This window comes from Ctenopharyngodon idella, chromosome 4 (genome assembly GCF_019924925.1).
Source record: "Ctenopharyngodon idella isolate HZGC_01 chromosome 4, HZGC01, whole genome shotgun sequence".
Taxonomy (NCBI): Eukaryota; Metazoa; Chordata; class Actinopteri; order Cypriniformes; family Xenocyprididae; genus Ctenopharyngodon; species Ctenopharyngodon idella.
Genome location: NC_067223.1, coordinates 2,227,258 through 2,249,357, shown reverse-complemented (window position 1 = coordinate 2,249,357; position 22,100 = coordinate 2,227,258). Strand labels below are relative to the sequence as shown.

At 38.6% G+C, this 22,100-nt stretch overlaps 1 long non-coding RNA gene across 1 annotated transcript in view; it reads right to left on the bottom strand.

Moving 5' to 3' along the window:
- Window positions 1-22,100, bottom strand: part of LOC127511016 (uncharacterized) — a 250,904-nt gene that overhangs the window by 116,284 nt on the left and 112,520 nt on the right. The window contains exon 3 of the long non-coding RNA XR_007929801.1: window positions 2,355-2,410. This is a non-coding gene — a long non-coding RNA (uncharacterized LOC127511016). The remainder of the gene's footprint in view (window positions 1-2,354; window positions 2,411-22,100) is intronic.

Here is a 22,100-nt window from a genome sequence, read left to right as displayed (position 1 = left end):
TCTAGGAAAAAGGAGCTGGATAATCCTAATGAAAGAGAGATAGAATGGAGAACATTTGTCTCTAGATTTGGCAGATGATGAGTGTGATTTTAATGGCATGGGGAATTAGACACGTTAGGATTGATAAAGCCATAAGAGCCTCTTAATATAGTACATCTGTTTTTGTGTCCGTATCTTCCCGCTGGACAACCACAATGTCCGTGTAATGTAATCACTAGACAATGGTTACTAAATTACTCTATATGCTTTAAACATTAATCAGTGAAAGCCATTGAGACGCTCATATTGGGCCTCATTCATGAAACACAAGCAGCACAAATTTCAGTAGAAATCGTTTGTAAAGGCATTCTAGTATAAACTGTCACTTTCAATTCAATTCAATTCAATGTAAATGGTTTGTAACTGTGTAACACACTATACTTTACAACTATTTAAAGCTTTATATATTATACAAGAGTTTGATAATTATACACGATTTTTACGTAATTCTTGTTTAAATATTACAATTTCTCTCATGCTGCAGGACCATTTATGTGTATATGTATGTATATGTATATAGGCCAGGGCGGAGCCGGCAACTCAGGCGACCAGGGCGACGGCAGCAACTCAGGTGACCAGGGCGGCGGCAGCAACTCAGGAGACCAGGGCGGAGCCGGCAACTCAGGAGGCGTAGGAGGATGGGCCTTTGTGGCCTTCTCCCGGACCCCAAGCTTGGCCACTATGGCCACGGGCATATGCTAGGCGTTTGTAGGCCTGGAGGGACTCTGGAGGTTTGCCACCTGATGTCACCTGTTGGAGTTTGGGTTCCTTGCCACGGTCACCTTTGGCTTGCTTAGTTGGGGACACTTGGGGACACGCAGCGGCCATGACGGGATGAGACTCTGGAATTGGCGGCTGTGACAAAACTAAACTCTGGAATGCTGGCCATGATGGGACGAGACACTGGATCGGAGTTTTCACACACAGAAGCGGGTCTGGGAACATCACTTGCGGGAAGCATTGTGACCATTGGCAATGCTGTATTAATTAGACTGGTGATTTTGAAGCCTCTCTCGATGAGGATTTTAATGAAGTAGTCAGTCAGATCACCAAGTCCAGGTTTCCTGCTGCTAGATCCATTTTAAAGAGGTCAGATTTTTTGCTACGTGATGTGGTGTTTAGAAACTCTCACGACGAGGAATAATACTAGAAGGTAGACTTTAATCACAAATACTAAGGAACCAGGAGAAACACAGGAGAAAACCACATTACATTCAAATGAGAACTGACGGAGACTGAAGGAAGAACACAGGGTATATATACAAGAGACAAACAAAAGACCTTAACAAGATGATAAACAAGACACACCTGAACTGAAACTCAAATCAATCTGTTACTATGACAACTAAAGAGTGGCGGGAAAAACTGAACAAAGGAAGACATGTGACTAATGAAAAACAAACTTTAAACATGTACAAATAAACCAAACATGTGACAGTAATGTTATGTGTGGTATTTAAGTTATTTAACTATTTATTAGGATTATATTTATGGCTTTTCTGCATTTAAATCATTAATCAAAGTCTGATCTTTTTTTTTTTTATTTTTTTTTTTTTATACTTTTTAATGAATGTAATAAAAATGCAAATTAATTCAAATGACTCCATAATGCCAAATAATGGGAAATAATCAGGACAGTTCACTTCTGAGATTAATTAGTTTCATGAAGCAGTCAGATTACATTCAACATTTCTGAAAGATAAACGGCAGTTAAACACAAGAGGAAGAAGCTGAGCCTACTGCTACAGGTGGCGTCAAACCTTCCCCAACTCCATGAAAAAGATGCTTATTTTCTTGTGATTGTAGGAACCAAGAAGTTTCCAAAGAACATCCACAACCAAAGGATGAGGGACACAAATAAGCACATACTATATCAATGATAATATTGCAGAGACAAAGTTTTGACTATCATCACATTACAAGAGGTCATTTGACTAAACCCATAAGATGTTTTCTTAACTGCTGTGTTCTCACTGCAGTCATTTTTTGTTGTGTACTTTTTGTGTTACAGAGGATAGTAAGCAGCACACATTTACATACAGTACTCAGCAGCATTGGAATATTCAGAACACATGTTGCTCAGCTATTTCAAAATTCTGTTTACCCCTGAGTGAAGAATGAAGATGAACTTCACAGAGAGTATATCAAGGTAGTGAATCCAAAGTAAAGTAAAACCCAGCTGCATTTAAGAAACACATTAAAAGTGTTTCTTTTTCATGAAATTCCTTTCTCTTGTGGTTGTTTTATCTCTCAATCACCTAGTTCAAACATATAATATTTTACATAAAATATTTTAACAAGAAGCAGAGACTTACCAGAGGCCCGTAGGGTATGCACAACAGGAGTTCCCGAGCAGCTGGGGGGATGTACACTGTAAACAAAGAAGGAAAAAATGCTTTTACTAGGTAAAACTTATTGGAAAAAGTGGTACAAGTTCATGTTCAGCAACACTTTCATAATTTTACTTTATTAAAGTGGAAAAAATATATCATATACAGAAAACATTACAGGCATCTGTCAAAGTGCTAGCCAATATTTACACGAATGATCTTTCAGGTGACTTCATAGTTACTTTCATTCTGAATTGCACTGAGGACAAGATGTCTTCTAGACTCTATGTTAGACTCTCTAGACTTGCTATTTTCAGAATCGAGAGTCAGCATGGTAGATTTAACAAGCATTGTGATGGTATATAAGGAGACAAGACCTGGTATTTATAAACAGTGATGAAGCCCTTAAAATCAAAATGGGAGATTTGTGGCTTTTAGTCCATTTGGGTTTTTCTACTAGCTGGCTTTTTACTAATCGTTAATAAATTGATGTAAACTGGCTATTGGTTACTGTATGTATGTAAAGCTTTTGATATGTTCGACCTCCAATTTCCTCCTACAATTACATCAAGCTATTTAATTAGATTTTAAAAGGTAAAGATAGCCCATATTTTGTTTAATAAATCTGTTACAATATATTTGCACTTTGTAAACTTAAAAATAGTTGTCTGAAGCATATATATATATATATATATATATATATACATATATATATATATATATATATATATATATATACAGTGCACAGCATAAATGAGTACACCCCCTCTAAACAAATACAAAAGATGTATTTTCTTTATGATCACTAATACAATTCATGGAAAGATGGCAAAACTAAAATGTATTAAACATATACATCAAAGAAACTGAGAAATATATGTCATTAATAGCCATAAAATAAGTAAATTAGCCAATTTTGTTTAAATTAAGGATTGCAGAAATGAGTACACCCTAGATTTAATTAAACAAATGTATAATATTCTAGCACTTAGTATGCCCTCCATCATTTTGAATATACTCTGACCCTTCTTGGCACGGAGTGTACAAGTTCATGACAAATTGTCACATCTGTCATGTTTAACTCCTGGATGATGAGCTCCTTAAATGCCCTGATCTTTAATGGGGAGTGTTGCTCAACTCGTCTCTACAGAATCCCCCACAGGTGCTCAAAGAGTGTTAAGATTGAGTGCAATATATGTCCACAGAAGGTTTTTCACCTTGAGAGAATGCATATCCTCATTGTCATGTTGAAAAATGCCCAACAATGCAGGGAATGAGGAAAGAGTAACCACTTCTATCTCAAGTTTGTGTATTAAATTACACAGTAGTGTGGGAATTCATGACAGCATTGATAAAGCACAACTCCCTCACACCTTCAGCACTCATATATCCCTATATAAGAGCTTTACTACCACTGAACTTTACTGTGGGTACCAGGCACTTCTCACTGTACTCCTCCTCTAGCAACACCATAATATTTTGGATGCTGTTAGACCCAAAATGACTGATTTGGTCTCATGAGACCAGAGTATTGATTCCCAGAATCTATATTTTGTAAATATGGGCTTTGGAAATGGCTAACTAACTTTATTGTGTTTTGGCTACAGTAGGTAGTTCCAGTGAGAACAACAACCATGCATGTCATTTCTTACTCTCATTTCTTACATCTTACTCTGTGAGATAAACAGTCACTCTTTTCATAGCTTTTGCTGGCTCTGAGACACTCGCTTTATATTTCTCCTGCTCTTTGTCTAGCAAAAAAATCCCTCATCACTAAATGAAAGCTTAAATGAAGGCCTGATTATTTGAGGGGTCTTGTCACAAGTCCATTTTTTTTGAATTTCTGTGTTACTTTTGCTATATTTTCACACTTAAAACAATGATTTGGTAATCCTCTTGTACCACTGTCCTCTTTTGTGCTAAGAAATAAGTCTCCTGACAGTTCTCTCACAAGTGGTTCCATTGTTGTCAGCATTAAGTCTGAGAATGATTCAGTGGGCTATATAACACTTTTAATTGTCAAGAAATTACTTCTCTTTAAATGTTTTGGTTCAACATACTTACCTGTTGATCAATCATTGCCTTAAACTTACACCAGAAAATTTTTATTTAGTTTTATTTAGTAACTTTTAGGAGGGTGTACTCATTTTTGCTACACAACATTTTATCACCTTGATAAGAAAATCTTATTTTCCTGAATAATTTTGACTTGCTTCTTTGGTAATTGATTAAGCAGACTTTATATCAGACTTTATATGGAACATTATATCTCTAAAGAACCTTAACATGTCTTTGAGTAAGTAATTGAGTAATTGCTGACTTTCAGAAGTTTCAGAGGGGGTATACTCATTTATGCTGTGCACTGTATATATATATATATATACATATATATATATATATGTGTGTGTGTGTGTGGTTAAGCCACTGACTGGAAGTAACAAAAAATTAACTTGAGTGAGATTTACAAATGCTTTACACAATTGCTTTTACATTGCTTTTTTGACATGCACTTAGTAAATTACTTTAAGTAAATGTCTTGACTGAACTAAAATGTCAGGTTGCCATGACTTTAAATCTACCCCATTTAGCCACTTAGACTAAGTAACTCTAAGAAGATTCCATCAAAAGAACACTCATGTGACAAAAAAAAAAAAAGAAAAAGAAAAAAAGAAAAAAAAAGAAAAACCCTCACTCATAAATGACCTTAAAATGGCACATACAGACATCAAGACTTGAGGTAAAAACACAACTAAGAGTCAACTAACTGGTGTGATTCAGACAGAGAAATTCAAAAACTGAATGTGACAACAAAATAAACAAAAATGTGTGTGAAGAGTTTGTATGAGATTAAACCACAGAATTAACTTTTTTCAAAAAATAAAAAATCATTTACTTGATATAAGAATCATTTTTTTATAGTGTGTTTAAGTCCATAAAGTCTGATTAAAATTTAGCCCATATGAAAACCAGTTTAATGTAATAGGTTGCACTAACTGTTTTTGTGAGATATCTCCCAGATTTGCAGCGTAAATCTAATTTCTTCTCCATCTGTAACACACGGCCTAATTACGTCAGTACGAGTTAAATAGACCTATCAAAATTACAGAATACTAAATTGGGATCATCCCTCACAAACATGCTCTATATCCATTTTGTTTTCAAAAGCAGTAGAGAGGGAGGGAGAGAGCGATTTGTGTTTTCCTTCAAATTAAATAGCCTGTTGGATCAGCCGAGATCCAATTTAGGCCTGACAATAATGGGCTGGCTTGCTTAACTAGAAATCAAACACCATTGGCAAGTTCATCAGGACCAGTATTGACTGAAACGACGTCATCGAAGGAAAAGAAGGAAGCATAACAGGATTAACGACTGAACGTCGGAACCCGGAGCGACTGCTTACTAAACACGTTCCTTAATCCCAGCAGCCACACTTTCCCCGTAACCCATTTGTGAATCTATCGGTCTCTTTTTCTGCCTCTCATTCAGCGGCTCTCTCCGATAGACTTCCCACAACATTGCTGTCTCTCTCTCTTTCTGTTTCCGGCGGTTTCCATGCATCCCTAAGCCTCTGCAGATGTTGCTTGCTCCGTGAATAGACCTTTTGCTCATGGCTGAGTTGGAATATGGCAGTGTTTGCTTAATCTACTTTTCCTTAATCCCTGTGGCCCGGACCTGTTTCGCCCAGTGTCTTACCGCTTCCTTCGAAATGAGACACACACACACATTTTGACATCAATAATAATAAATGACTTTCCTTCCCAGGCAGTGTTTGGGGACATTGGAGCCGGTGAGTGGTGCGTTGGCATGTGTGGACAGGTTTTAGTATGGTAAATAGGTGGTGAATGCTGCACAAGCATGAGAAGAGAGTCTGTTTCTGCCTCGGGGGCTTTGAGATATGATGCGATTCGTTTCCGCGGTCCCTCCTTGCGAATGGAAGGTAAGCCGACTGAATCTGCAGAGAAAATGCCAGTACCACCCGCACAGGGATTTGGGTGCCAGCAAAGGACGCTGAGAGAAAGAGACAGGAAGTACAAAGGGTAGAAAAATGAAATGGTCATAAACAGGAGAAATGAAGGCAGATACTTGCAATCTTTACAAAAAAAAAAAGATGCTTAGATTGCACTGAAGTACCTGCTTGCTTTGTACAGATTTTCCACTGAATGATCCAATGCATGCATCTGTCTATCTATCTATCTATCTATCTATCTATCTATCTAAAATATTAAAAAATATACTGTGCAACAGACTGTAAAAATCATCAACTACTGATTATAATGTGCTTAAGATAATTGGCTAACGTTACTCAATGCTCTGTAATGTTTTATTTTAATTAAAAGGCCTCCATCTGCTATCAATGTGTCCCTAACAGGGTCAGCCAACAATATCTGTTATTGACTCAATAATTATCACAAAGAAGAAGAAGAAAAAATAAATAAATAAAAAAAAAAATTAAAAAATTAAAAAAAACATCAGGAAGGTATTTTAGGGTTACAATTAAACCTTTTCTATTTTGATTTAAGTTGTTGCTAGCTATTCAGTTAACATAGTTGGGAAATGATTTGAACAGCAAGGGAAACAATGGAGAAGTCTTCTGTTGACCTTGTTACTCCCAGAATGCACAGCCACCCACTCAGAGCCACCAAATAAACATGTTATTCAAACACGGTCTAAACACGCGCAAACATGTTATTTGAAAAGGGGCAAAAATTAGCTCTTCTGAAGGCCATGGATGTTGTATTGTCATATATATTTATAACTGTAATGAGAGGAGAATCACCCCTCTCTGATAACTGTCAACAAACAGAGAAGAACAATGAAAAACAAACAAACAAACAAAAAAAACAATAAATTGTTGAAACAACCATTTCTGTTTTGAAACTGAAAGAATATACTAAATAAACAAATACACATACACACATCTATGGAAGCTTGTTCCCACCACTTAATAATAATAATAATAATAATAAATACAAAGGTAACTTTTAATCTCACAATTGTGGCTTTATTTCTCTGATTTTTTTTTTTTTATAACTATAACTTTATAACTCAAAATTGTGAGTTTATATCTCGCAGTTCTGACTTTATTTCTCACAACTGTGACTTGTCAGAATTGCGAAACATGAACTCTTTATATAGGCTTTTTTTTTTCTGTTACGCGGGTGTGCAGGCAGACAGATGAAGACGAAGATGAGTAAGGTTTCAACACGAAAAGTAATCCAGAATAGCAGAGTAACACGGTAATCGTAAATGTAACCAGACAAACTAAAAGGGAACACACATGAACTTATATACAAAGATAATGAGGTGAACACAGCTGAACCAAACTAACTAATCACAGTAACCATAGGAACTAAAGAGTGGCGGAAAACAAAGACAAAGAAACAAATGTGATGAATGAAACAAACTAAAAGTCCATGAAAGCAAACTAACTGAACATAAAGGTGACATCACACTCCCTTCCGGCAAGAGGGAGGGATGGAGAGGGTTTAGGAGGTGGACGAGGATGAGGCGATGGGATGGTGGTAGGATGTGGCGAAGGGATGTTGATGGAGGAATGGTGCAATGACGAAGGAATGAAGATGGGAGGTGGTGACCGAGGAATGATGACAACGATCCTCTGGCGGCGATTATGGGACAGCCCATGGCGGAGTCAAGGGAGGGAGGAGCCAAAATGAGGTTGTGGCTGATGACAGCTGGGAGTCATAGGCGCAGACGGAGGGCTGATGGAACTGAGCGACATCTCTGGCACTGTAGATCTAGGCGATGCTGCAGCAACGAGCGTCGGAGGCGGAGCCAGAGTACCTAAGGATTGGGCCGATGCTAATGTGACAGAGGCGAAGGCGAAGGGAAGGAGGAACCAGCTGCAGCCATAGGGGTGGAGGGATGGAGCACAGCGAACGGCCCGTAAGTCCATGGTGGAAGTAGAGTAACGACTGACCAAGGGGGAGCAGGTTAAGATTGCAAGTACTTATCTTGCAATTCTGACTTTATACCTTGCAATTGCAAGTTTATATCTCACAATTTTGAGAAAAAAAGTCAGAATTGCGAGATGTAAACTCGCAATTGCGAAAAAATTTAATTGTGAGATAAAAAAGTCGCAATTTACCTTTACTACATACAGCAATGTTCTACATCTTTTTGTATAATAAGCATTGCAAACAGTGTTTTTACACTAAAAAATGCTGGAAAATGTAGTGCACTATGAGTACCTGGATAATGTACCCTACACTGAAGAAGGGGAGGTGCTAAACATGCTAAAGATAATGAGTCAGCATCCATTTTCTTTTTATGGAAAACTGAAGCATGGAAATTTGAAGGTACAGATTTAGAATGACAAAGTATTTTTTAAACTAATTTTCTCTACTTAAAAAAAAAAAAAAATTCCCAACTTGTATTATTTTGTTAATTTGTCAGGTAAATAACCTAAAATGTGCCTCATGTGGTAACATAATTCGTTTACTCAAGTCAATAACTACATTATTATTGGTTACACTTTATTTTGATGGTCCCCTTTAGACATTTTAGACATTTTAACATTCTATGTACATGCCAACTAACTCATTAAAGTATTAGTAGAGTATTAGTAGACTGGTAGGGTTAGGGTTATACAATACATGTACTGTACTTGTAAAGTTACTTATAGTCAGTAGAATGTCTGTTTGGAGACCATCAAAATAAAGTGTTAGCAGATATTAAGACAGTCTACAAATACTCTATTAATTCTCTAATGAGAGTTAGTTAACATGTACATGCAACATTACTTACAGTCAACAAAATGTAGTAAATCAAATACATTCAGTTATATTAGCAACAGCATTTTTTACGGGTTAGATTGAACAGAAAGTGATCCATAAAATCTGCACATACTAGAAGCTGCAACCAACATTACTTCAATACTGTGGCAAATTTTGTGAAACGGAATGAGAAAATAAGAGGGTGGAGCTTGATTTTAGCGCACCTCCTCGCCATCTCTACCTCACAACAGACTGATGGTTGGAGAGGATCGTGATTAAGGATGTTCCACCCTAGCCAACAAACAATGAAACTGATCAAACTTTAGGATTTTGAATGATTACGAAGATTTTTTTTTTTCCTGGGGATTAACGTGCACAATGCTAGTTCATGACAAAACTAGTAATGTGTGCTCACAAAGTAAATATAGTCAATTTTCATTTAAATGCAGATTTTAAAGCAACAACTGCAATTAATACTACAACTTATTACATATACAGTACTTATTTTATTTTTAAACGATTGGTTGTTGTTTTTTTGTTTTTTCCTTCAGCAGCCTTTTAACTGTCTGCACTGTAATATGCAGGTTTTTTGCAGGTCTCTCATGAATAACTAAAGTGTGTTGATTGTTGTGCATGTTGCCATCTAACTCCCTTTGGACGACTTAAAACTGAACTCTCGGCGTCTGCTCTTGAATATTTCAGCGTTATTATATAGTGACAATCAAAATGCAAATCTAAATGCACTAACCTGGGGTCACAGTAATAATATACCTAACAAAATGACCTAAAAATGTCCTATTCATCACCTGCCCACACACACACTCTCTCTCTCACACACTCCCATAGAATTATCAAAAGTAATTCATCTGCGGTAATTGATCTTCAATCTAATTACAGTCTGACAGCACATAATAATCTAAGGTAAGTGTAGAGAGAGGCTGAACACTTACCAAAGTGAACTTTTGTACAGCACCTTAAAATAGTATATAACATATACTTCATGTGCTCTAAGGTCGCTAGGCAACCGCACCTCACCGGGGGAGGCGTCATGCTGTCTGTACAAGTGTGATGGAGGAAACCAGGAATGTGTATTATAAGTTTAAAACTATTTAATTCAGAGGTTACTTACAAGCTTTTGTCAAAACATTGTCTTTTATGAAAGGCATTTTAATTAATAATATAGTTAAATTACACTTAAATGTAATGTTTAATTACCCAAATAATGACAATTAAAAAAAAAATGTCAGGAATCTGAAACATTTAAAATAAGAAAGTTATAAATTAATAATTCTCAGATTCATGGTATATTTTTCAATTGAACATTTCATTCAAATTGTCAAGAAATGTAAGCTGAAACAGAAAAGAAACTGAATAAAAACAGTTGAAATTGCATGTTACATAAGCAGATATTTATATCTATTTTTTTTTTGTTTGTTTGTTTGTTTTTTTTTTTTTTTGATTCTTCCTGATAAATCAAAGAGAAAAGCACTGAAAGTATAAGGAAATAAAAAAGAAAGCTATAAAAGGAAGTTACCTAATGCCAAGACGACCCACGATGCACCACGGCTGCCCAAGTGACTGAATTATGAAGCTCTGATGTAAAGCTGAATTTATTACAGCATGAAGATATGCCATGCTTTATAACAGCCAACATGTATGTATTAATAGATGGCAATTGATTTCAGGAATTTTAATAAAGTAGAATTTACTTTTTTTTTTTCTTTAATAAAATTATGTAACACTTTATTTTAGGGTGACATAGTTACACGTTACTTCATGTACTTACTATAGTAATAACAGTAAATTATGTATAATTACAAGTAACTAACCCTAAACCAAACCCTAACCGTAACTCTATTAATTATTATTACTCAGTACCTAAATGTATAATATGGACACCTGAAAATAAAGTGTAACCTAAAATTGTTTATTACAGTTTTCATTGTTAGGTTGATCAGGGAACACATATTTACTATTAACTACAATGTTTGCCTCAATAAACTCCTTATTTACTACTTATTATTAGTTAGGTAGTGGTTAAGTTTAGGTATTGGGCAGGATTAAGAGATGTAGAATAAGGTCATGCAGAATAAGGCATTAATATGTGCTTTATAAGTACTAATAAACAGCCAATATGCTATTAATGTGCATGCTAATAAGCAACTAGTGAGAATTGGTCCCCAAACTAAAGCGTTACCATTAGGTTATAGCCTATAGAGTGACTCAAATGTTGTTTTAATTATTGTTCCAATTTTATTAACCAGCCATCATTGAATCTTTACATGTTTGCCTTTTTCTGTAGCCTAAATATACTGTATTCTATACAGTATACAATATATATGGCTATATATAAATTAAGTTTACAATATCATTGTCACATGTTTAATGTCAACATGAAACAGATTCAAAACATAAACTACCTTTTGGACCGTGAAGTATTTTCAAGTGAAACAGTATATTAAACAAGAAATAAAAAGGACAGGGAGTGACTTAATTTTATACATTGGTAACTGATTGTATCGTAAAAAGTGATCTCTTGTTTATGTGGTTGGAAAGGGCAAATTAAAATATTCACAACATATTCAATATTCAACATTCGTTTTGCCTTAGTTCCAAGTAATCGTTAGTTAATTAATTTACACACCTGTTCTGTTTTCTGTTGATTACTCAGTCTGTATTTAAGGGGTTAGCTCACCACAAAATGAAAACAAGAAGCCTAAATTCAATCTGTTCATCATATAAAGCGATCGTGTCTCTTCAGACAATTTGGACTAAACCACTCAATTCATATGGATTAGTTTTACGATCTCTTTATGAACATTTTGCAGAGTCAAAGTAGTAGTTGCATGGCTGTCAATGGAGGGACAGAAAGCAGATTTCATTAAAAAGATCTTAATTTGTGTTCAGAAGATGAATGAAAGTCTTACGGATTTGGAACGACATTAGGGCGAGTAATTAATGACAGAATTTAACCCTTTAATTTAACCCTAACCCTTTAAGCCTTCGGTTCATTCAGTTCTTTGTTAGGTTTTGTATACATTGATGTTTAAGTGTTGTTAGATTTATTATATCTCCTGTTGTATTCCTGAAGTAATCTTTGAGTTTATTAAATACTACTTCCTTAAATCTCCTTGTGCAGTGCGTGTTGTTAAGCCACACCAAATCGTGACAAATATATTTCACTTTTAATAAAGGTTTACAAACTTACAATTTTTTCTTTCAAATAACTTGTCACAGTGCACTGGAAATATGTGTTACGGAAAGCATGCTGAGAACCTGAAAAAAACTGCTGCTCTTGAGGCAGCACAAAACACACATAGTGCCTCCAAAGAGTGCATCCAACACACTTAAGAACAGTTCCAACAAAAGAGAGCAGAAAGGTGGACATTTACTGACAAAGCGGAATTACATTGTCAAGAGGGACACGCCAGAGACAGAGAGACAGTGTGTGTGTGTGAGAGAGAGAAAGGGGTATGAGACAGCCAGAGAGAAAGACTGCAAGGGACTCTGGATCTGACAGGTGGTGACGGACGACCCTTCTGGGGGTGTTGTGTGAGTGTGTGTGTGGCAGATGGAGTGAAGGGACAGGATGTGTCTTCAGAGCAGAGCTGCCAGCACTGCAGGGAGCAGGACTCAAGACATGTACATGTGGTTGGGCGAGAAAGAGAAAGATGGGAAGTGAGAAAGATTAACATTCATTAAAACAGAATATGTATGGAAAATGAAATTTTAATTCAGAAGAATATGCAATGAAAAAAGAACAGGAAAAAAGAACTATGAAGACTATAGAAAAGAACCAAAGACTACGAAAAAAAGAACTATTCTTAAAATTAAAGGCAGCAATTCAATTTCTTTTCAAAAAAACATCTATATGCAGATGAACTGTCTAAGAGCCCATCCACACAGACACGCGTTTAGGTGTATCCATAAAGATTTTATATCGTATCGGCATTTCATCCAGATGGCATTTTGGGAGCCTGAAACCGCTATTTTTGAAACCGGGTCTCAGAGTGGATGAATCTGAAAACGACACCCTTGCATTTTCGTGTGTACAGCCAATCCGTATATTTTGTGAAACGATGATGCCATCACCCCACGTCTCGACCCTAGTCAGACACCACTACGTCACGTAACAGCAACAACAACAACAATGGCGGACTATTGTTGTACAGCATTTATTTAAACGGGGAAAAATCTAAGATAACAATAGTAAATTATGGAGTGCCTCAAGGATCTGTGTTAGGCCCTCTGCTATTTTCAATATACATGCTGCCACTTGGTAATATTATAAGAAGACATGGAATTAGTTTCCACTGCTATGCCGATGATACTCAATTATATATTTCAACACAACCAGATGAAAACTCTAAATTATCCAATCTGACAGAGTGTGTTAAAGAAGTAAAACATTGGATGACTAGTAATTTTCTTCTATTAAATTCAGATAAGACTGAAGTATTACTTATTGGGCCAAAAACCTGTACACAGAATCTCTCAGACTACAATTTGCATTTAGAAGGATGTACTGTTACTCCATCCTCGACAGTTAAAGACCTGGGTGTTATATTAGACAGCAACTTGTCCTTCGAAAATCATATTTCATATGTTACAAAAACAGCCTTCTTCCACCTCAGAAACATTGCTAAGATACGGAATATGTTATCTGTTTCAGATGCAGAAAAGTTAGTTCATGCTTTCATGACGTCTAGACTAGATTACTGTAATGCATTACTAGCTGGTTGTCCTGCTTCCTCAATAAACAAGCTACAATTGGTACAAAATGCAGCTGCTAGAGTTCTTACCAGGTCAAGAAAATATGATCATATAACACCAATTTTATCATCTCTTCACTGGTTACCTATTAAGTTCCGTATCGATTATAAAGTACTGCTAATGACCTATAAGGCTCTAAGTGGTTTAGCTCCTGTGTACTTAACTGACCTTTTATCGCCCTACAATCCTTCACGCTCTTTAAGATCACAAAACTCTGGACTTCTGGTTGTACCTAGGATAGCTAAGTCCTCTAAAGGAGGGAGAGCGTTTTCACATTTGGCTCCTAAACTCTGGAATAGCCTTCCTGATAATGTTCGGGGCTCAGACTCGCTCACCCAGTTTAAATCTAGATTAAAGACACATCTCTTCAGCCAAGCATTCACATAATCCATCTCATATCAGATCAATTGCACATGACTATCTTTGCTTACTGTTATGAACAGCAGCTATGCTAATTATTCTCCATTTGCTTTTCTGTTTTACCTCGGGACGCCCGTCCCGAGGTGACTAGAGAGTACATCAGTTTCAGTTTGGATCCAGCCTCTTAAGAAGACCTCAGATGACTAAAACTTTGGAAGAGACGGCGCCAACTCCTGCGATGACTTCAGAAGATGCAACATCTGGATCAACACGCACATTCACATTCTATAAATCCTAATTATTGTTAATATGTTATTCATTTTTCCAGGAGCTCTTTGCTTCTACCTCCAATTACATTGCTAACAGTGATTGTATGTTAATCGCCTAAATTATTACATTATTAGCTAACTGCAGTCTCCAAATTGTAATGTTGACATGCATTCTCTGTAAAGCTGCTTTGAAACGATATGTATCGTGAAAAGCGCTATACAAATAAATGTGAATTGAAAATGTGAATTGAACATGCTTGTGTTCGTGTCACAGAAGCTACTGACCCACACAGCAGGAGACTCCTAGGCGGATCCGCATTCAAGTCGCCAAACCCGCGTGACTGTCACATTCGTTTTGGCGCCACCTAGAGGATCAGCTCCGCCTCCGGGCGGCGCCGTAAATTCTACTGTCAATCAGCGGATCCTGAGCGGACCCATGTCAGATCCGCGGACATGGAGTACTTTTGCTGTGTGGGGAGCCTATTAGCTTTACTGAAGTAAAGCTTTATTTCTAAGCTTTACTAAAGTTTGTATACAGCGCACAAGGTTTATGCGCATGCTCCAAGTCTTATTCTCCTTTTTTAGTGTATCTCTATGGCAGAATTACAGCGCCACATACTGATCTGACATGTATACTACATCGTTTTGAGTCGGTTTCAGTGGTTTTGTGTGTGCGCAGATATTTCTTGAGACGAGGGGGGAAAAAAGATCGGATAAAAAGATGAAGCTCTGGCTTCATGTGGATGTGGCCTAAATTCTGTGCCAGTAGCTTCACCAACCAGTTTTCTCGAAAACTCCCTGCCATTTTTCAGTCAAACTGATACGCCACTGATAGCCAAACGTACGCCAAGGTTGCTGCTGTCGGATTGGTCGAGATCTTCAAACGAACAGTGCAATGTTTTGCCAAAGTGTTTATACTTATCAGGAAACTCTTTCTTTGTTCCTCAATTTTTGTTCAGTTGGCACAACACCAGGAATGTGTTGAAATTTTAGGTTCTGGAGTAAAACAATATAAAAACTTGTCTGTTCTTTTGGTCTTTTCTTTATAAGTTTGAATCTCTTTTTAATCTTTTTTAATCTATTTTATTCATGTCGTGTCACATTTGTCAGATAAAAAAGAGGTTACAGACTAAAGTTTTTACTCTGTGATTTAAATCATTACTTTGCAATTCTTAATATATTTATTCCTATAAATATATTTCTTTTATCTACTCTTCCAAGCCAAATTATACTTATTTTGCACACTGGAAGAGTTACTTTCGTCACTTTTTGTTTTATTTCAAAATAATAATTTAGTAAATTAAACCCTATAGAGTTAAAATAGAATTTTTTTAAGAGTCTAGTTTACAGTTAATATCTTTTTAAATAGAATCTATTTATTGTCTCTTTAATATTGCATATATTAATATATCTTTTAAAATAACTATAATTGTTTCTTTACCACAATGAGATAAATTTAGAGCTAATAAAATTTAGCTTAAAGAAATATTTCACCCAAAAATGAAAATTCTGTCATCATTTACTCACCCTCAAGTGTTCCAAACCTGTATGAATTTCTTGGGTGAGTAAATGATGACAGAATTTTCATTTCTGGGTGAACTATCCTTTTAAGTCTCTGGCTTCTCAGATGTTTCTCCAGAGAAAGGACCCTTGTAATCTCAACAGTGTCTCAAATGGTGCAAAGGCACCAAAGTCTGCAAATAAGTCTCAATACAAATCAATATCAATACCAAATCATCTGAGCTATTCTATTAATCTTATAATTTACATTTCGTAGATCTGTATTTGCATTGCATGTCCACAACTGACTCGTTTAAGTACATTTTAAAGGAATTTTAGCAGCACTTGGAGAAACATAATTGTGAAAGCTACTGAGCTACGAAAGAGAACCCTCACAGTACAATTTTCCACTGGAAAGACACTTCTTGAAATATAGGCTACTGCACAAAGATCAGAAAAGATCACAAAAACCATTTATTGACAAAACGGCTACAATGTGTGTGTCGTGCTCTCCGTATCTCCACATTAAATATAGATCAGTAGAGCGTGATTTCTGAACAATAACACTAATAAAAGACAGTTATTACCGCCACTGATTTGAGCACACTGAGACAATGAATTTGTAGCTCGATCTGACCTAATACAAAGTATTCTCTTTTTATTTTTTTATTTATTTTTTAATTTTTTTAAAAGAACGAAATAGAAGAACACATAAAGGGTTAATATAAGAAGTTAAAAGCAACAAATGAACAGAGATAAAGAGACGAAACAAGAGACACTAACTTCAACCAAGAGCCACCAGGAAATCCACCTGACAGTTGCCATAGCAACATAGGTGAAGATGGGCCAGACGCCAGGCCCGTGGAGCGTCTCTTAATTGGAAGGCTTTTAGCCTTGGCTCTCTAACGCACAAACACACACATTGTCTGTATCCCGCACATTCTCCTATAACCTCACACACATTCACATATGCTGCTTTAGAGTATAGATGAGCAATAATATCAAAATGAGGTTAAATGAACTGGACAGAGAGAAATGCATGAATATGTGGACGATTAGACGTTCTAATTGTACTTCATGGAAGTTTTCTTTTCTTTTTTTTTGCTTGATGTGATAAAGTCTAATTGCTGTTAAATAAACAATTCACAGAATAATGAAAATTCTGTCATCATTTACTCATGTTCATGTCTTTCCAAACTCTTATGACTTCTATAGAAACAACATAAGATATTTTGAGGAATGTCCATGTCACAGAGTCACAGCCAACACCCACCAACACCAACGCATCGTCACCGTATCTTCACGCTCCACCCACTCATTCACAGTCTCCTGAATACTGATCACCTGCACCTGCACCTCATCATCCATGGACACTATAAAAATTCTGGCTGTGTCCGAAATCGCCCCCTAAACCCTTAAATAGGGCACTATTTGAGGGGACAGCCATTTGTAGTGGTGTCCGAAACCATAGTGGACGATGTTGAGTGCACTCATTCAATCCCACAATGCACAGCAATAACGAGTGTACAACCGATGCACGCTCAGCGGCTAGAGAAATACCCATAATTCACTGTGAGAGTCGCGCGCTGAATGAATTCCCGTGTCTCGCCAGGAGATGGCGCCCGCAGCTGAATCAATCATCCATTCATTTTCCAAACCGCGCTGGTCCAGCATTATCATACAGGTATAAAATCGTTTAAAAGGTTTGAACATGCTAGTTCAACATAAATATTCATTACTACTGAAGCTGCCAGTTTGCTACATTTCAAAATATTATTAAACAGCAGCACAAACTATGCGGAATCGGCAGCCCTTCTGATGCACTCAGTGTCCGAATTCACTCACTCGTTTCATTCACTCCTTCAAGTGGACTATATTAGTGGAGTAATGTAGGGAATAGTGAATGAGGGTATAGGGGCGATTTCGAACACAGCATCTCACTTCCCACACTACTTTGTCTGGTCTGGTCTCACGTACCTGGACTCCTTACCTGCTACTCATCAGTTTATCGTGTTCCCATCCTGTCGTCTTCCGTCTCCAGTTCTCCGTTCTCTGTGTTCACCAGCATCTGCAATGCATCCTCTGTTATCATCCAGCTAAGTTACCATTCTAAAGTGCTTGTTCATTGAGTCACCTGCATCCACCGTCTGTCCTGTGTTCGTGCCTCTGCTCAATAAACTTGTGTGTTTCACTTACCTCTCTGCCTCCGTCTGTGTCCTGACAGAAGACCAGACCTTATGCAGAGCACCTCGGACACAGGCGGGGGTCGTACCCTGGACCCGTTTGCCACTTTGGTCGACGCGGTACGATCCTCACTACAACAGCCATCCACAAGCACCTCACCTACAGTTCCAGTTGATCTTGGGCACGCCGTCCGCCAAGCACTCCTTCACCCAGCACCCACCGCTTCTTCGCCAGCTGCCTCTGTCAGTCCCATGGCCCGACCAGTGACATACTCTGGCGCGGCGGAGGATTGCAGTGGGTTCCTCCTTCAGTGCTCACTCTATCTGGAAGCCCAGTCACAACTCTTCTCTTCCGAGCGCGCCCGGGTGGCGTTCGTCATCTCCCTGCTCTCTGGACGAGCGCTACAATGGGCTCAACCCCTCTGGGAATCCAACGCCCCAGTTACCAACAGCTACCATCACCGCCTTCTTCAGCCACTTCCGGGAGGTGTTCAGACAAAGTACCGCCGATCTCTCTGTACACGACCAAATCTTCAACTTACGTCAAGGTGATGAATCTGTGAGTATGTATGCCCTCCGATTTCGTACACTAGCGGCCGCTAGTGGCTGGAACGAAACGGCCCTGATAACTGCCTTTCGCCAGGGTTTGAATCCTCACGTAAAACAGTTAATGGTTGTGTATGATGAAACAATGGGGCTGGAAAATTTAATCCAAGAGACCATCCGCGTGGCTCAACGCTATTCAGCATGTGTGCTCCACACACCCACTGCCAATCCTCTTCCCGCCACACCATCTGTCGCCCTTCCAACACCAGAATCCATGCAAGTGGATTCCTATCGTCTGACTCATGCGGAGCGTCAGAGAAGAATTCAACTACATCTCTGTTTGTACTGTGGGGGAGAGGATCATGTCATTGATGCCTGTCCCATCCTACCACCACACCCAGCGGTAAGTACCATCCAATTGCCCGCTCGCATTGCACCTCTCACCAGAACCACTGTACAAATTCTTAATCCCCACGTCTGTTTCAGCGCAAGCCCTCATCGACTCTGGCTCCGCTGGGAACTTCATCAGCAACCAGATTCTCCAGAAACTAAACGTACGTCGTAAATGCTGCCAACAGGATCTCCACATTCAAACCATCCAAGGAAAGCCACTGGGCCGTGGTCACATTCGCCACTTCTCCCCCACACTGATGCTCCGCATTGGCTGCCTGCACACGGAGGAGATCACATTCATGGTGCTGGAAGGATCCACCGCGGACATCATCCTGGGACGCCCCTGGCTCACACAACACCAGCCTGACATCCAGTGGAATACGGGTGAGATCCTCAAATGTAGCTGAAGAGCTTCTTGCCATCAAGTTAGCGTTGGAGGAATGGAGACACTGGCTGGAGGGAGCAAACCATCGCTTCGAAGTAATTACGGATCACCGGAACCTTGAGTACCTCAGAGAAGCTAAGAGACTCAACCCTCGCCAAGCCCGCTGGGCCCTCTTCTTCACTAGATTCAACTTCACTGTCTCCTACCGTCCTGCAACCAACAATTGCAAGGCTGACACCTTATCCCGTCTGTATCAACCCGATCCTGAGAACCCTGATCCCGAACCCGTCCTCCCTCCAGCCATGATTGTCAGTCCTATCCAGTGGTCCATCAACCAACGTATTTTCCAAGCTAACCGCTCCGAACCAGCTCCGCCGGGAGGTCCTGAGGGGCTTCTCTATGTTCCACCAGCCCACCGTCAGCCCCTCATGGACTTAGCTCACACCTCTCCGGGCTCTGGACACCCAGGCAGTTCACATACCCTCTCGCTCATGCGACAACACTACTGGTGGCCCTCCATGACTCAGGATGTCTCCCATTACATCAGAGGTTGCTCAGTCTGTGCCGTTGCCAACACTCCTAGGAAGCTCCCTGAAGGAAAACTGGTTCCCTTACCCATACCTCGCAGATCGTGGTCACACCTAGGAATTGACTTAATGACAGACTTACCACCATCAAATGACTTCACCTGTGTGCTGGTAATCGTGGACCGTTTCTCCAAGGCCTGTAAACTCATACCCCTCAAAGGCCTTCCCACAGCATTTAAAGCCGCCGAAGCCCTGTTCAACAATGTATTCTGACATTTCGGCCTTCCGGAAGACATCGTCTCCGACCGTGGACATCAGTTTATTTCCCATGTGTGGCAAGCCTTCTTTAAGCTCCTAGAAGTGTCAGTCAGCCTGTCGTCTGGATACCACCCACAGACCAACGGCCAGACTGAGCACAAGATCCAGGAGATCGGGAGATTCCTGAGGTTGTACTGCCACCGGAACCAGGACAGCTGGAGCCAGTTCCTACCCTGGGCGTAGTATGCCCAGAATTCCCTCCGGCAGGGCTCACCACCACAGGGCTCACTCCTTTCCAATGCATCCTGGGCTACCAACAACCTCTCTTCCTTTGGTAGGGTGAGCCCTCGGAGGTCCCAGCTGTCAACCACTGGTTCCAGCAGAGCGAGAGAGTGTGGGACTCAGGTCATGTCCATCTCCAGCAGGCAGTTCGGAGACACAAGAGACATGCTGATGCCAGAAGAGGCCCCACTCCTTGTTATCAACCTGGCCAGAAGGTGTGGCTCTGCTCCCCAGGGTCGAGGTAGACCCCGTCGTCGTATCATCCAGCTAAGTTACCATTCTAAAGTGCTTGTTCATTGACTCACCTGCATCCACCGTCTGCCTGTGTTCATGCCTCTGTTCAATAAACTTGTGTGTTTCACTTACCTCTCTGCCTCCGTCTGTGTCCTGACAGTCCACACTAAACTTTTCCAAAGAGAATATAGCATGTGAGTCATATGAACTTCTTTTTAAGATGTTTTTTGGTCATTTTTAGTATAAATTAGACAGTGGAAATCACATTTTCCCCTTCGTGTTTGAAACACGGCAGCTTGAACAGTCTTCAAAAGTTATATTTTTGTAAAATGAAAGACACAGTTATGCAGGTTTGGAATGACATGAAGTTGAATAAATGAGGACAGAATTTTCATTTGTGGCTGAATATGTCTCCATATATCTTGTGTACAACACATAAATTGTTGCTCTACAAGACGTAAATCCCTTTCATCAGTTATTAAAGATTCAGTGATTCATATTTGCATGGTTAATAGCTTTGAAAGTGTTTGTTAGTTTAGCTTGTTTGTAACAGGGTGAACTGAGCACTTATTTCCGTGTCTGTTTTTCACAGCAGTAATAGCCATGCTTTGATCTGTGTGTACTGTACCAAGCAACAAGTGAACAGCTCGGCTCAGTGCAGCATTCATTTATAACTAGATCATTTGTATGAAAACAAAATTGTTTGTGTTTACTCTACATCTCCACAAGACTGTTTACAGTATGCAACAATTCTAAAGAATCTTTAGGTTTGAGAAAACAACAACAGTATAACACCCACAAAGGGTTATTGTAGATTTGTATATTCTGATTTTCTTTCACTGTGTTAGTTTTAGTTCATTTCAGTAATAGTTTTGAAAATTCACTAATATTTTTATTTTGCTTTATTATTTTAGTTTTATTACCTATAGCTATAGTCAGAGTTGTTAACATCTAAATTTCGTGAATAGATTTTATTAATTGAATTAACATGTATGTACATAGAAATCACATGGAAAATAGTATATAAGCTCATTATATATTAAGCAATTGTTGATTCTTAAGCATAGCCAACTGAAAACAAGACACGCTGATTGTCATGATAATGACAAAGAAACAAATATAGTTTATTTGATTCATAGTAGTGAATCAAATCTTTTGAATCAGTTCACCAAAAAGATTCATTCAGATTAATTTGCTGATTCAGTGTAGGCTACATCATTACACCTGTAGGTGGTGACCAGTGAGTGTCTTTCCATCAACAAATATTACAATCCTTTATTCAAATTT